This window comes from Scomber scombrus, chromosome 23, assembly GCF_963691925.1.
Source record: "Scomber scombrus chromosome 23, fScoSco1.1, whole genome shotgun sequence".
Classification (NCBI taxonomy): domain Eukaryota; kingdom Metazoa; phylum Chordata; class Actinopteri; order Scombriformes; family Scombridae; genus Scomber; species Scomber scombrus.
Window position 1 is genome coordinate 19,361,672 of NC_084992.1, and position 18,180 is coordinate 19,379,851.

Consider the following 18,180-nt stretch of genomic DNA (forward strand, 5'->3'; position numbering starts at 1 on the left):
TTAGCCTGGTAATTATTCTAAATTAATGTTTCATTTTCATTCATTTATTCTATACAACACTGCCTTTATGTTCACTGTGTTCTGTTTGGGAGATAGTAAGTGATCTTAAGTCAGACATGTCCATACTGACAACATCATTGATTATTGACAATTAGAGGTAGTGCTTGCTAAAAGTAGTTAATGTTTAATCTCTACTATCAACAAGCCTCCCACACTTCCTTCCCACACACCAGAGCCAACCAACGCCAGAGTCATCACTCACGACTTCTGTCTCTTCCACAACTAAATTCTGCATTATCAACCCTCCTTGTGGTGGTGGTGGTGGTGGTGGTGGAGGGCAGGGTGGGGGGGGGGCAGGTTGTATTTCCCCCTGTGCATGCTCTCTCTTTGTGTGACACTTATCAGCTTCCTAATTCATTCCAACTGGCACCCATTCAAGCTGTTCTCACCAGAAGCATCCTGCTGCTTCCTCTATAGAAAACCAGGCTGCCAGTTACCCAATTGGCTGTTCTAATTTAATGTCACTTTAGTAACACCTGCCATTACATGTACAGCGTTGCCGGTTACTAATATAACTAATTTAATATTAACACCTGCCATTACTTGCAGCGGGTTGCAAGTTGCTAATACAACTAACAACAATACAACATTAACATTAACAATTACAACATTGCCGCAGTAACTTCTATCATTATGTGCACCTGGTTGTAAGTTAATAATACAATGAACCTAACATTACCTCAGTAGTGTCTATCATTACGTGCACAGGGTTGCAAGGTACTAATTAAACTATCTAATGTTAATTCAGTAACATCTACCATTACATGCAACTAATACACTAATGCACTAATACAACTAACCTAACATCATTGCAGTAATATCTGCCATTACGTACACCGGTTTGCAATTTACTAAATCTACTAATCTAAAATTGCTGCTGTAAATTCTACCGTTATGTGCACCTGGAGCGCTGCACACAGAGCAGTGTACAAAATAGAAGCCTTGAGAAAGGGCTCTGTGTCCAAATGAGTTCTAAACTTGCATCTAACATCTTTAGAGCCCCACTGACAACAGGATTCTTCATAAAAAGGCGCATGCTCATTAACAGAGAGCTCGATAATACCAAGTTGGAAGCGTTGGTGTGATTCAAGTGGTATGACTCAAACTCCCATAGATCTTTATTTTTCTTGAGGGGGACCAATTTGTGGATGATGTTGGCGGAAGGGCTTTCAATCTCAGTTCAACTGTCACCTGCCTGTAAAAGTAGGTGACCCACCATCATGAAACTCATACCATCCACCATTCCAACCACCACACCCTTACTTTCTGGCTTGCTACCTTGAGGGCACACTACCTACTATGTTTGTACTGAACATACTGAGAACTGCATGTAAATCTTGAGCTTTAGAATCTGTATGTAAGCTGGATGTGATTCCTAGGAATTCCTATTCCTGGTATAGGACTGGGGAGATACTGTGCATGTATTGTATATAGTCTTCAAGAGGAGCTCCTACGCATTTATGTGAAACTAGAGTAGACATTAATAGTCAAAAGATTCAACAGGGAGACAAAATCTGTGTAAATTCTGTTCTTCTAACTGTGAAGTGAAATTTTCTTTGTCTGTTAACCCACAGAGGCTGCTGCTCTTCATGCAAACTATGTACTTCTTCTACTTATTTCAAAGTAACAGCTGCTGCCGCTGCTGCCGGAGACGCACAACCCTTCACTTAATGTGCACTTAAGCGTTTGTGGCTGGATGGAAGAGAACTTGCGTTGTCTTGAAATGCTTTGCTTCATTCTAGGAAAGCAAGTGACTTCGTAGTTGCTCAGATGTTTTTCAGACATCTGTTAGACATCTGTAAATGTAATGAAAGGGAAAATGCTTTAATACCCTTTGTTTCTACACATATTAAAGCAGAACCTCTACTCCACTTTGGATAAACTTTAATTATTTTCTCTCAGGAAATACCAGGCACAGAGCGTTTAATTCAAGATACAATGCAACTAAGCAAGGTGAGCTGAGACCAACTGATGTGTAGAGGAACATGAGAGGATATTGTTATCTGTACTGATGCTTCTGTGCAGCTAGAGAACGCCAACAGCCAAAAGGCCTGTCTGGAGAAGGACTGCAGCCTTATCAGAACTTCCACAGACGACTGACGGTTTTCTTAATTTATTTTCACCAGATTGCCAGATCAAGACTGGCATTTCCATCAGGTGTTGCTGGCTGTATGCAAGCATGCAAGTGCCTGTGAGTTTGTGTGTGTGTGTGTGTGTGTGTGTGTGTGTGTGTGTGTGTGTGTGTGTGTGTGTGTGTGTGTGTGTGTGTGTGCGTGCGTGCGTGCGTGTGTGTGTGTGTGTGTGTGTGTGTGTGTGTGTTGTGAGTGTTTTATGGTAATCTAGGTGAATGTGAAAGTGGCAGTTTGGTGTTGCAATAATGTGTTATTTTTGAAAATACCATTTGACTCCTCATTAATAATTTTATAGAGTGCTGGCATTTGCTTTGCCAAAGAACATCTGTCTGGGACTCAACCCTGGAGATGCTATTGTTCTGTATCGTGTGTGTGTGTGTGTGTGTGTGTGTGTGTATTTTGTCTTTCTAAAATGCCTCAATCTCTCTGCTTGAATGCTTCCACTTTTCTAATTTTCACTACCTCTCCCCTGCTCCTTCCACCATTCCTTCTCTAATTACCTTTTCTTTACCGTCATTTCCCTATTTAGCATATGAATGGAACCAGAGTGTCTCTGTGTAGTTCACTTATTATATTTGCACGTGTATGGATGAAAGAGTATGGGCTCTCATAATGAAATACATTGAGAAATGCATTATATTCAATTATGGCTGTGACTGCAACATGAGTTCAAAGTTGGTAAGTGTCTTTTGTTTATATGGTGTAATGTATATGACCTTGAATCATAATTAGATAGCATGTAAGGATGTTTGCTGAAAGCAAATATAATTGCCATGCTCTTGTTATACAGCTTCTGTACAGTATGCCTTCTCTTTTCCTGATTATCTTTGCCTTTTCTTTCATTTCTTTTACATGTTTGAATGGTATTTAAGCAAATATGCATTATTATTAGTAGATTCTTATTACTCATGCATGTAAGAAGGGTGAAAAAAGGGCAGGGTTTTATTTCATCTTGTTCCTCTTTAAAGAAAAAACTAGAAACTGAATTTCCAATCATGAATGGAATGGTCTTATGAAAGTTGATCTTTAAGAAATAGTGGTGCAGTCAGTATTGATGCCACCTGATGTTCACTATCTAAACATTTGTGTGAAAGTGAAAAAGGGTAAATTATGTTTCATGGCAGCAGAATGTGTCAATCCTCTAATAAAACAGTAGGCATACTGATACTTAGATAGACATAAAGGGTTTAAAACTATTTTTATTTGCACTGCACAGAGACAAAATGAAAAAAATAAATACATAAAGACTAGAATAAGGTACAGTAAGAGGATTAGGAAGTAACAAGTGAAATGGATATTAAAAAAAACAAAAATAACACAAGCCCAGATTTAATAATTGTTGGTGAAGTTGGGAGCCTGATCTCATCAGGCAGGTCATTCCAAGCTAATAAAAAGGAGTAATGTGCTCTCTGTTTCAGGATTTGGTGAGGAATTTGGCTGACGCATTGTTTTTTAATTAATTTATCTTCTAGCTCGGGGCACAGATGTTTTGACATTGTCACAAAGCCCAAGAGGTCAAAAGAGGCAAATGAGGAATAACACACAAGTCATAGTGGCATGTCAGCATGAAGTGTTTTCTTCACATAGCACTGTGTACACTAGATCTGCCTCCCAGCATCACCTTCACACACTGACTGACTGACTGATACACTGCTGTCTGTTCACATAAATAGCTGGAACATGTCATTTTATAGGGTTACTTTACACATTTGCATTAATGTAAAGTAAATATTTACATACAACTATATAATAAATATCTTAATAAATACACACCCCAATTTACACCAAACAAATATCTTACATTTATTAAAAAAAATCAAGCCAAACTTCCTCCCTCTTCCCACTTGATGTTACTCTCCTAGGAACTATTAATAGGTGTGAGCCCCCAGGGAATCATTTTGCCCGAGCACGCTTGGAGAAGGAGAGGTAAGTTTTGTGCGTGACACAGACAGATTTTCAATTTTACTCTTACCATTAGCTCAGCACGAGTCTAACCTTATACACCTCAATTAACACATACTTTGCTACTATTGAATCATAAATCAATGCACATTATTGGCTTGTTCACAGGCAAACGACAAGGTGGAACAACCCAGCATCCCCCACACCACATTCCAGAAATCGCAATACGCAACAATAAATCAATTAACATTTGTTAAAATACCATGTGTGTTTATTTGACCCGTGTACTAAAATATGCAAATCTGTGCTTCAATTAACCATTGTTGTCTATTAATAATATCTGACTACAGACTACAGATCTAGTAACAGCGACCCATCTTTACAGACATATTTGGAGCTCTTATATGTGGCATGTTGCTTTGAAAGCACATATCAAAACACTGAACGCTGAATGTCGAACCTCTTTGATCATTTACAAATGGTACTAATTGGCATTTAACCGAACATGACCCGCCTTACTTTGCATATTTGACTAATTAACTACAAATTGGGTGTTTTTTTCATCAGGCGTCTACATATTAGTGTCCTGTTGCAGTGTTTCAGGCTTTCACAGGAGGACAGTAGACTTGAATTTAAATGTATAAGTCGATGTATTATTTAAACATTTTTGTAAATAAAATGCAAATTCCTTCCTTTTTCGAGGTTATGTGGCTGAGGTGAAAGAGGAACCTTTGTCATGTCAGATGAAAAGAACACTGTACATGCTTAAAGTAATGTAGGCAGTGTACATGAATGACAGGATGGAGGCTATGAGAGACAGGGAGAGCGAGCTTTGAAGCTGAGATATCACACCGTACACTTTCTCAGATTACTCCCTTCTCACATAGCATTTCTCACTCATTTCCTAATGAGCTTAATGGACTGAGAGCAGAGTCTCACCTCTTTAAACCCGATGAGGTCGGGCAGAAAATTGATCTGCCTGGTGGGCTGATATGTGCTCATGCGAAATTTGATAGATGCTGTGCACATTTTTTTTTTTCCCGAGCCATTTTATTGCTTAAGGATTAGGGACAGCTGTGGTCTTGTAATGGCAATGGGGATTTTTCCTCTTTGACAACACAAAATGCTCAACATGGTATAGAATCATATATTTAAAAATCTATATTTTGTCAAACTATAAAACAGATGCGAAAAAAGTTCATGCTTCATAGCTCACAATAGCTTGACTTTACTTGATTGGTCTGATTCCTGTGGTTAAATTGCTACAGTATGTGTTGTCAGTCAAAAAGTGGCCTTTGAATGATGTTCAACCATGCAGCTCATCATGTCTGCCTCTGTCAGCGTCTCTATCATGTCCTAGTTTCAGTCTTAATCAATATCATATTTCTTTTTGAGTCTGATGAAATCATTGTTTCTCTGAAAGGTCACCTCTCTGAAGAGCAAGAAGAAAGCTTTGCTTTCTCTGATTAACACTCACACTTTTTCAAAAGGGGCTTTCTGAGTCTTTGGGTTGTCACATCATAATGAAGCATTTGACCTATCAATTTAGGGACAGGCTGGAAACCAAGTGTGAAATACCAACATTCAGTTGGTGAATGAAACACTTGCTCTCAATCAATAAAATAAACAGTGAGTGACAGCACTGCGATCATTAACCAACAGCAGGTAACAAGCAGGCCTGTTTAAAAACTTCAAACACTTGAGATCAGCTACTGGAGGTGCTCACTTCTCAAATTGAGTTTTTCTTTGTCAATAACAAGGTGTCTTTGAATATCATGGGTACAAACACACCACCTCACCATAGAAGACTTTTGGCAATTAGACGACAAAAAAGAAGAAGAGAGAGATCAGAGCTGGGAACGAGAGTCTGTAAGCATACTGGGGGTCCTAGATGATCACAGCCTCCACTGGGTCTCTGAGGCTCTGACTCAAGGGGGGATATGAGATCACAGAGTAGGGGTTTCACCACCCTCCATGTTGGAGTAAATTGTAGACTCAACTCAACACTTGAAATGGATAGGCACCATCTAATACTGCCTCTAGCTTTTGATATATGAGGCTTTGACATGCCTCACCTCTGCAATTCTGAAGCAGACACGTACCTGGAGCACCTAGAGCACCTAAGCGACATGTGAGCCACAATGAAAGGGGCCGGACTGACAGACAAAGTGGCAAAATATACGTGTCTCGTTAAATGTTATATGTCAGTCATATACAGGGGAAGAGTGGGAATGGACGGAAACCTGCCTTCTTCTGCCCCCTCTCTGCATCCTTGATTCTATGACACCTCTCAAACTGTCAGCGAGCAAAGTGTTCTGAGTGTGCGTGCACAAGTGGAGCAACCCGTCCATCACTTTCTCACACACACTTCAAAAAGGCAGCCATCTTGTCGACATCCATGTACTTCAGCCCTAAGAACCTAAAGGGAAGCCCACGTCGAGCGAGTAAACAAGCATCCTTGTTTGTTTCTTCGATAACTATCTAGAGCTCTTGTCTCTCCCCCACCTATTTCACATTTGCCCCTTTTTCAACATAGTGGAGGAGCACTGATTAAAGCTTTTGCCACCAGGAGGAACAATCCATCATGGTTGTACACAAGCTATCAAAAAACCTCAAAGCCACTGCTCGCTCGCTGCTTTGTCTTCCAATGAGAAGCAAGGCGGCATATCAAACGGCTGACAAAACCTGGGTAAAAAGGGAATATTTTATTCATAGTTTTCAACAAGAGAAGAGGAGTGAGATATTAAGGACAGGAAGAACTCCGCTGCAATTTAGAAGTATGAACTCAATGTCTCTTCTATTGGAGCTCTACTATTGGGATGTTTAATGAGGAAACATGATCAGAGGAGTACGTGACATCTGAAGTGTGCCGGGACACAAGAGGTGATGATTTTTACAGCAGACATATGCCACTTCCACTTTTTCTCTCTTTCATATGTCGTCAGCTCTCTAAAGTTATTTTTTCTCATGGTGTTGCCGGATTACTTTGGAGTTGTTAGAACATTTTGACCTCTTAACATTGTGTAACTATTACTCTAAATCTCTTCATTAAAAACACTCATTATGTATCTGTAATCATTTTTAATAATTTGCAATTTTCACAGTTTATTTCAATTAAGGTGGAGAAAATTATGAACTCACCACAGCTCTGTTGATTATCCAGAAAGCTGATGGAATGGTTTCAAGTGGTGGAGGTAACAGCCAAAAGCTATTGTTTAAATCTTTTAGAGAAACAAAAGCTCAGAGATGTTTTATAGAAAATAGGGGTAAAACTGATCATAAGAATCAACAGCTTCTCAAATTCTACCTTTAGTTCTTCTTCTCCTTGACAGAATACGTGGATCCTTCTGATCTTACATTTGCAGTACAGCATTTCTTCAAATATCAGACTGTATCTTCTCCTTTAAAGCAAACTTAGATAACTGTATCTTGCCTCTTATACTGTGTTAGCTATATTTCTGCTTTGACACCACCATCTACCCTCAACCCAGCTCCACCATGCTGTCACTGCTCATCCTCTTAGACAGTGTTGCTGAGAAAAGAGACAGATTTGGAGCGGCGAGCTGCTGGGAGATAAAAAGGTACTTTATTCAGCCATTAGCTGAAGAGCTGACACAGCTTCAATCAAGCAGTGGTCACAACTGAGCCACGTATCATATAAAAAGAAGAAGAAGAGTGCCCCAACATGGCTGGTAATCCTGATGCCGCGTACAGTGTTGCTGGAGACTTCAATCAGAATGCAGCAGGACCAGATGGTATCAGTCGGCGGGTCCTCGAACTATAGCGCCGGTGTTCACCGTGCAATCAACCTTCCCCAGGCTCAGTCTGTCATTCCTACAGGCTTCATGAAGTCCACCATCATTCCTGCGCCCAAGGAAAGAAGACCAGCCTGCCTGAATGATTAGTGATGAGGTGCTTTGAAAGGCCGGTCAAGGATTACATCAGCTCATCAGTACCCAGCTCCACCACTACAGTTACCCAATCATCCCAACCGATCCAGCTAGCTACCTGAGATCACTGTTCTATTAAATACCTCACTGTATATGAAGATCCTTGACTTCCTGACCAACAGATCCCAGGTGATTGATTGATTAGAGTGTGTGACTGAATGTGTATCCGAGCATATCTGTGGTGTTTGTGTACAAAGGTCTTGACTCTGATAACAGATGTAATCCTAAGATGTGAGAGGCAGGTGGAAACATGGGAAATAACCAAACATGACCTTGCTTGTGTGTGTGTGTGTGTGTGTGTGTGTGTGTGTGTGTGTGTGTGTGTGTGTGTGTGTGTGTGTGTGTGTGTGTGTGTGTGTGTGTGTGTGTGTGTGTGTGTGTGTGTGTGTGTGTGTGTGTGTGTGTACTTGTGTCTCCATTTTTAGGTCTGTGTCAAGTACCAACTGTCTCTCTGTGGAGATGGCAGTTTTGTCCATCTCACTTTTTCCAGGAACTGTGATTGACAGTCAGGGTGAGACGGCAATGTGTGTGTGTGTGTGTGTGTGTGTGTGTGTGTGTGTGTGTGTGTGTGTGTGTGTGTGTGTGTGTGTGTGTGTGTGTGTGTGTGTGTGTGGAGGGAGAGAGAGAAACAAGAGGTTGAGCCAGAGGTGATTTGTGCGTGCGTTTGTGTGTGCGTGAGCATGTGTACATGTGTGTGTAAGGGGGATTTATGAGTCAGGGACAAATGCGAGCGTACCACGCTGACAGTCTCCATCACAGAGGCCTGATGTGAAGGGACAGGTCGTGTCAGAACACAGGAGCAGCAGTTTCATCATCCAAAGACCAGATGGGAGAGAAAAAAGTCCAGGAGGACACACACTCACACTTAGCTGGCAGTGTTCGCCCACAATGCGCTGATGGGCTAATGAATTCACGGAAGGACAAAGGTAATCCTGAGCTTTATCTCACACACACACAAAAGAAAAAATCTGATTTCCATCAGTCAATCACAGACAGTGTTCAGACAGGGGAGCCACCAGTAGAAATGGCAGCCTCAGAGCAATGTCACCCCTGTCATCACAACAGGAGAGTTGCTTTTCTCTCATCCACCGGCAAACACATCCACATGATGCGCTTGGCTGAGCAGAGAAGTTTGATTTCCCATTGTGGACTAACAATTTTCAATGGATACAACAGCCAGTGATAGATAATGTCATCAAAATTTACACATGGGATTGAGTATTTTTTCAAAATATGATGTTTAAGGATCAGCTACCACTTATCACTAGAGGAAAGTGAGAAAATGTGTTTTTTCTCCATTATTTTGGCGCATCTACTTTTATGCAATACAACGTTCTATTCAAGGTCAGTCACAGCACAGAATAAACTGAGGTGCAATAGCTTCACATGATTTAAACACACCACCTCCACCTTAACGTTTACAGACTACACCTCAAAAATGTAAAGCTGCACTGGAACCCTGTAGGTTAAATGTTTTGTTTTTCTCAGGGTTAAATGATTGAATCATGTGTCGTGCTCCCTGCTCCCAAGTATTCAAACGTACAACTTTATGACATTTACTGTAAGCAGAAGACTGCCTCGCTCTGCTCTCAGTGCAAGCTAAATATGATGTGCTGATTCCTGCAAAATGCATGAACACATGACAGGTTTATGCATGCACACAGGCAGGCTGACATGCCCAAACACATTAGTACAGAAGTAACTGTATGTGTGCAAGAATGGGTGGGGGTTGTTGGACAATGGAAAGAACAATGAATCAATATTGTTATGACTTTGGTGTGAGTTGATAGGGTTCCACTAACTTTCTCCAACCCCTGATATCATAATAGAAGCTGCCTGATTGACTTATGCATACATATTAATTTATGATTGTCCTGTAATATGGTTGACTCTAATGAGAGCATGCAGAACTGTTTATTATTATAATAAACAAAGCTTCTAACTTCAAGCAGGGAGTCAATTACCATTGTAATTTCATCATCTCACTGAGTCTCCAGCTCTCATGTAGTATCAAGTGAACACACTGAGATATGACTTTTCTGTCAACCAATGATCATTCAAACTTCAGGATATCTAACTCACCTTACATTCTATTATAACTATAAATGTAATCAATGGAGCCACTGCCAACCTCTGGATGATTAAAATAACACATCTGTGTTAATTCCATTGTTGTGTTAATTCCCTGCCTGTGACTACCCTGATTGAATTACTTTTATCTCCTTAAGTGGAGACTGTCAGTGTTGAATGCTGAGCCAGGGGCTTTTCCACTCTGTGCCATGAGTGGACTTCTGTGTGAAAACACTGAATGTTTTAATTCCTTGGGATCAGTCCAGCCTCCCTCTCTGGTGTGCACTCTGCTTCTAGTGTAGTTTCTACTACCTGTCTCTCTGCATCAGCTAGACAGGAGAATCCCTGTCCCTATGTCGCCATCATTCTTCATTTCCATCAGCTCTTTCCCCAAACTGTAAACACTCCCTCACCTCCCGTCTGGAGCTTTGATCTCTAACCCCGGTGGCCTATGGGAGCTGCAGTCCTACTGATGTGTCCGTGCCCCAGTCACCTCCCTCGTGTTTTCTGGCTGAGTGGAGGCAGTCTCAGAGGATTTTCTCGGGTGACAGAGCCCGACCAGACCCATGTCATGCGCTCAGGGATAGCTTGCTCTCTGCCGCTCCACCAGGAACACTCTGTAGACGACTGACTGCTGGCCATTTGTTCAGCACATTTGTCAGCTGTTTGCAGTGGACAGCGTGTCAGCTGCAATGCAGGGCAAAGACAAAATGGTATTGTCAAGACGGTAAACACACCTTACATTAAGCATGAGCCAAATACATGACAACTGGGGTCAGATCTGCATCTCAAAGCCAAGTACTTGTATAAATACATTTTTGAGAGAGACTCTAAATTTAGGCCACTTGCTGTTTTAAGCTACCAAGGAGCGAGTGGCCTTGAGCTGATCCAGGCACTGGATGACATGCCCAGTATGAGTTTCTAGGGCAGTAACACATTGTCCCTGGCCACAAACTGTAGTTTGTATCTTGTCAAGTTTGGTTCATGGTGAGAATCAAAGAGACTGTCCTCCAAAGAAAAATGACATATATTTACATTCAAGTCACAAAACCCGAGTCTGGAACAAAGAAGGAAATCTGGTGATGTTATATTAGAATGACAAAGTCTGCATAAGGAAAGAGGTCGGGGTCAATGGATTGGGTATAAAAACATTGGACTTGTTATAATTGTAGCTATGATGACAAAGGACCACTAACCTATATGGAAGAAGTTATTATAACCCAGAAAACAATGTTTCCTTACCTTTACAACTACTCATCTTTTCCCTAGACTGCATGGAACAGCGATGCATTTTGTCATTTAACACAGCTGACTTGTGTTCAAGCTTGTAGCATAAGGTGACCAGATTTCTGAAATAAAAATCGGGAACATTTTCAATGCGGCGGTGAACAATTATTAAATATTATCATCATGAAATAAAAAATGGGGACAAGTACTTTTTCACACAAAAGGACCTGGTTAATAAATCAAAATATCAGCACCCACAAATATCATGTATCAGTAGCGCGCAGCAGTGTCAAAAACACAAATGTAGAATACTTTAGAAAAAACATCTCTCTTCCAAAGTTAAGTGTCATGTGCAAAGACAGCTGCCAGACCAGTAGCTAGTAGATATCATCAAGATGTAATTAATAATAATTACCAAGTCAAAACATATGAGTATATTAATTTTATACATGACTCAGGGCATCAGCTAACCAGATGGTCTGCATTTATAACTACTACAATCATTAGTTACCCACACACCCCGACACAAAATACAGAAGTTTAACACACACAACTATTAACCATTGATTTATTATTAATTAATTTATTATTTTTAACAGAGTCTCATGTTCCTATGCCTACAGGAAAATAATATGTTCCCAAAGCAGTCTTCCACCTCCCCCTCTTCCAAAACAGGGCCACATACAATGTCATCACCTGGTAATCTCATGCTAACGTTAACGTTACAGCTTCACTAATGACAGATATGAAAACATTGTCATAATGTTATGACAATGACTTTTATTACTGACTTTTATAAAGTTACGTTAGGTCTTCAATTCAGATAAACAACTTACTTTAACGTTACATCACTTCTCTCTCTCACACACACACACACACACACACACACACACACACACACACACACACACACACACACACACACACACACACACACACACACACACACACACACACACAGCCAAGTCTACTGCCAATTCACAAAAAATAAATAAGTTCATACACAACATACCATTAATGACCGCTGGTCTTCTTTTCTTTCCTTTTTCCCGCCTCTAGATTGTTGTTGTTGACGCTGCCGCGTCTGGTCGTACGTCCTGATAACGTCTGTACGTCATCCGACGTCTTCTCTGGCGATGTGTTAAATGGCTACCGTAATAACTGGTGTTTGAGTCTGCGCGCATTTTTCACCCATTCAGTGTCGAAAATCGCGGACATTTTCGGGGACAGCTTTGACTGGGGACAGGTCACTCAAAACGGGGACTGTCCCCGGAAATCGGGGACGTCTGGTCACCCTATTGTAGCATGAACATGTCTGCTATTGTCATTATGCTATTGGTAGTAGCAACAGCAGCTCATATTTTTTGGCTTGCCTGCTTTAGGCTTCCTTTGGACGTTTACTGGTGCTGCTAGAAAGCCCTGTTACATTGTATCAATATGTATTAACCAAGTGCCTCTGCTTTCATATTAACTAAGTGGAAAATTCATAATAAAGCCATGATCAGAGAACTGAGAGTGTTTTGTTTTGTTCACAAGCACATCCTGAGGGAGGAGAAATGAAATAAGTTTGGAAAATCATGCACAGGAATGTCCTCATCTGCTTTCTTTTCTGTCACTGAAATGAATTTGACACAATCATTTTTATTCCTACAAAAAGTTAAAATGTCTGATATTTGATTACTTACTGCCCTTGCTGACCTGTATTCAGATTACTATCAAGTAAATTTAAAGTTGGAAGTGCTTGAGCTTGCTCTTCCAATTAATTTGACAAGCAGTGAAAGCACCCCTTTTCATTTTAATAAGTCAAATCTTTGATTGTGTGTTGTTATTTTTCATTAGGAGAAAAGGCTTAGTTTCAACAACTTCTCAAAATCTCATCCATGGCCTCCTGCAGACAAGCATATCTTCCTTCTTGCTTCTCTTTAGCTTCACCCCCCTACAGTTCTCACCCTATCTCCGCCACTGCACCAGCGCAATTACACCGCGGCCGCTGGATGAGGTTAGAGAGAGTTCAGTGCTCTCAAGCTCAGCCCCACGGTCCCTAAAGGACATTGATTCCTCTGACCTATGTGCGACTGCTCTTCCTCCGACCGAGGTTCACCCAGCTTCTTGCAGCATGCTTCAGTGCGCGGCTAATTTCCCAAGGCTCAGTACACCAGGCTATTAGCGCTGAGGCTAAACACTAGCTGCCACAAGCTGCCGCCTTGGTGAGATCTATAACCGAGCTGGGTGGAGACCGTGAGAGCTCTGACACGCCGAAGGCTTCTACAAGGTACTCATGCATGTAGTCGTTTCCTCCTTAACCTGTGTTTCCCACTAACAGGACAATTTGACAATTTCAGGGTATGATTCTGCTCATGAATCAGCTGTACCTGCTACTGTAGCATGCTTTTGCTGCCTAACTAAATTCATTATCATCCATTATCTTTATGCAAATACCTTTATATGTGGACATTGTACATTGTTTTGACACTTCTAAATGATGGCATGAAGGTGCCTCATGTTTTGACAAAAATCACCAAACTACATCCTGCAAGTTACACCTAGTTAACACAAGGTATGCTAATGAGATCCTGATTAAGTTAATTCATGCATTATTTAGCATATTTTCAGGTACTTGACTTCACAGCACCCTTGGAAGCAGTACTAATATATTTTCAGGGTGTTAAAGCATTAGGAAGTGATAGCAGTTGTAAGAGATTTTCATTTATTCTCCAACTAATCAAATTTAATGCGATAATTGACTCTGTAGAGGTATATTATACATTTTTAACATGTCGCTCTTTAGCTATTTTGTTCATTAAATATGTCAATACAGAGTGTATACAATTAGACAAAGTTGATCATCATACTACATACAGGTATCATTCCACTGGTGGCCAAGATATATCAGGAATAAAGAAGAAGTATTGCTGTAATGTAGCTCCCAGTCAATCAAACATTACAATGAGTAAGGAAGGAAATCTTGTGCTATCTTTAATTTGCATGGGTTGTGTTAACTTTAATGCAGGAGACCTTTCTCAGTTAGACCAATATGTTGGTCTTTTTTTTTTTGTTATTTAACGCCTGCCTGACCTTTGAGTAACCCACCATCCAGCAAGTTTGTATTTTCAACAGTCTTCCTGCAACTAGTGACTTGAATGTCCAAATTCCAGAAGATGGCCAGCCAACATGTGATACATAGTGAAATGGTCCTGGAGGAAAGTTAGACACCTCCAAGAGAACAAAATCCCCATTAAATACTTTACTTCATGTACAAGGGGGAATTTTCTTTTCTTTTGACTTTTCCACAGTGAGTTCATAATTTAAAGTTTAACTTTAGAATGGAAGCACAAGAGCCTGAAGATGTAATTATGGCATTTTTCAGATCATTCGGGCATAGATTTTTCTTTGCAGTACAAAAGGGCAATCTTGGTGAAAATTAGTTAAATCCATTATTTGCTTTCAGTCAGTTCACAACCTTTGGGCTGGGCAGGAACTGTCTGCAACATTGTCTTTTCTATTCTAATACACTTGCGTCCCCAAACTGAAACTTTTACACATAATGACTTTAACCAGCTTGGATGCTTGTCAACATGAGCTAAAGTGGTTAAAGGCCTATCAAAGTCCACCAAGCACCCATGACTGAAAAGTGCTGTTCTGCACAACAGCCATTTATCTGATTTAAATATCATAATAGAGTTATGTTGTGTGTATCACATTATCTCTAAGTGGATACAGTGTGTAACTGAATCCTCGGTGGTATTCATCAAGCTCATGAAGCTCTACAGCTGCTGTCCATCCCTCAGAGGTGTGACACACAGTGGGGACGAACACTGCCTCCAAACAAATAACTTATATCCAATCACCATGGAAACATTGACCCTGACCCAACCCCCCTCCACACCCTCAACCCCAAGGCTGGGGACACAACTGCATGATAAGCAGCTTTTCAACCCTGACGCCAGTCTGGACTTTGTGTCCCTCCCAGCCCATCCAGTTATGAGGCCAGCTGCCAGAGGCCAGTGTGAATCTCATATACAGCAGCCGCTATCAGTCGGTCCGTAGGGGAGGCTGCTGCTCAGTGAGGGCAGAGATAGTCGCAACTGTGAGCTAATTTCGCCGCCGCTTTCTGCTACATAGTGCGACAGAATAATCACGCCAATAACACTCTCTGGCTCCATTTCAGCACAGGAAATTAAAGAAACAACGAGAAATGAGGCTCTGCTCTGGATCTCACATCTATTTTTTTTCTCCCAAGCCCCCCCCCCCAGCTGCCAAGAGAGGACGTCCAAGGCAATAAGGCTCACAGCCTGCGGAGGGAAATGTTTTGCCAAAAATATTTGTTGTTTTCAATAATGTGGCTGTTTGTATTGCACGGAGGAGAGTAGAGGAGAGAGGAGAGTAGAGGAGAGAGGAGAGGAGAGGAGAGGACTGTGGTGTACATACTGTACAATCTCTTGGAATGCCCTTAATTGACTATAGATGCCTTCTTCTGTTACCCAGGGGATATAATGAGGAAAGAGTATGATTAGTATGATTAGTCTGCCTGTGTGGTAGCCTGAATCCTGCTGTGTGTGTGTATTAGCATATGTATATATATATATGTATGTATATATGTGTTTTTCTCTCTGTCCTATTTATGTCGCTGATACTAATATCGCTGCCTGTATTTTAACCCAGGCGTGTTGGCTCAGTGTCGCTGGCTTATGGTTTCCATTGGACCCACTTAAATACAGCAGATCCCCTGAGACTCCATTGCCCGCACAGGCTCTCCTCGTTCTGCTTCTGACAGGCTAACTCTCCCTTTTGCTAATCCCTTGGAAAGGTGCCTCGCCCTGGAAAACAGCGACCCCAAAGAGTGGTCCCCTGTCTCTGGAGCTTTGAACAGGTGCCCTGAGGGTCTTTAACTACCCCTCTCCCCCCCTCCCAAGAGACACAACCTCCAATCCTCAGTGATCCTCAGGATGAGCCAAGAAAAAGCTGCACCGACGAGATCTTCTGCCCGGGCAAAAGCCGACGGCAGCCGGTCATGCAGACGGCCAGCGAGCATCAGCAGTTTCATAAAGACAGGGGAGGGGGGGGTTGGGGTGCGAGTGGGAGGTGGGAAATTGGACTAACACATCTGGTCCAAATAAAAACGGGCGCACACATACAAGAAAAGCAGGCATGCAACCCCGCTCACTCCCTTCAAGTGCACAAACTTTCATTGACTTAAGGCTAACATTTGGTATGGGGATATTGCTGTTTGCTGCAAGTGGCATTTTTTAGAGAGTAGTGAGGCGTATGTGTGTGTGTTTATGTGTGTTTGTGGGTAAGTGAAGAATCCCTTTCATCTCGCCTCAGCTACCAATCTTGAAGACCCCACCACCACCACCACCACCACCACCAAGCAGACACCCACTCTCCAGTCTTCTCTTTTCCTTTAACAGTGACTGCCTTGAAAGCCCCATCGCTCTTCAGGTGATTGTTATTTTCTAATGTGATGACAGAGCAAACAGTGAAACCATACTTCTTTATTTGTAGGAGCCACTGCGAGGATGGGTGGGTGGGTGGATGGGTATGAGGGTGGGAGAGATTGAGAGACTGGAGTGCAGTGACACATAGTAAACAGGACTGGGAACAGTGGAAGAAGACAAGTGGTAAGTGTTAAAGTAGATAATAAAAAATAATAAGACACATTCCCATTAACTAAGAAAAACAGTTGGTCCCCTGAAGGCAAAATTATGAATTTCTATTATTATTATTATAATAATTAACTGTGGCTCAGGAGGTAGAGTAGGTCATCAACTCATCAAAAGATCAGCGGTTCAATTCCCGGCTCCTCCCATCCACCTGTCGAAGTGTCCTCGGGCAAGAACACCAAATTGCTCCCAATGGTTGCACGATTGGTGTGTGTATCGATGTGCGTGTGTGTGTGTGTGTGTGTGAATGGTTAGCTCCTCCTGATGAGCAGGTTGGCACCCCCCTGCCATCAGCGTGTGGATGGGTGAATGTGGTTTTGTAGTGTAAAAAGCCCGTTTGAGTGGTGGGGAGACTAGAAAGGTGCAATATAAGTGCAGTCCATTTACCATTTACTAGGGTTTCTTTTGTGATTTAAGTGAGATTGAAGTCCATTTCATGTTTTATAGCTCATTGTACAAAAAATTTAAGCATTTAATTTAAGTGCTTAACTTTCTAGTCAAACGTCCTCCATTTTTGATGAGTTCTTTTTAGTTAAATTTTTTTTTTTTTTTTTTTAAAGGAACAGTTTTTCAGTAGATTTCATTAGTAGATTTTGGGGACAGAAAATTAAGTGGAACATGTGTTGCACTTCAAATGTAACATAATATTTAAGTGAGTAACTAATGCTGTGTATCATGTGCCAGTTCTGAACACAAATAACTTACTACACAGAGAAGTATGTATTCCCAGCTTTACATTTTATGCAGCAGTGTTATTTATAATAGGACTGGGTAGCATGATAACCACTACATGTAAACACATCAATGAATCAATAGTAAGTATGGGCTTGAAACTAATTAAAATTTAATTTCATTATTGATTTATCTGGTAATTATTTTATGCATTAATCAGTCTGTAAAATGTCTGATAAACATAACAATTTCCCAAGATGCCAAGATAACACATTCAGATTTAACTAGTACTCCAAGACACAAAGGTGTTCAATCTGCAGTTATACATATCAGAAGAAACTACTGTCACGTTTGAGACACTGAGACAGTAAATCTTATGACTAATATAATTCATCAATAGTCAGATTATCATCCCAGCACTATATACAGGCACAAAACACACAATACATATGGCCGACCAACACATTTGAGTACAATTAGTGGGTGAGAAGCTGATGAGGGGCT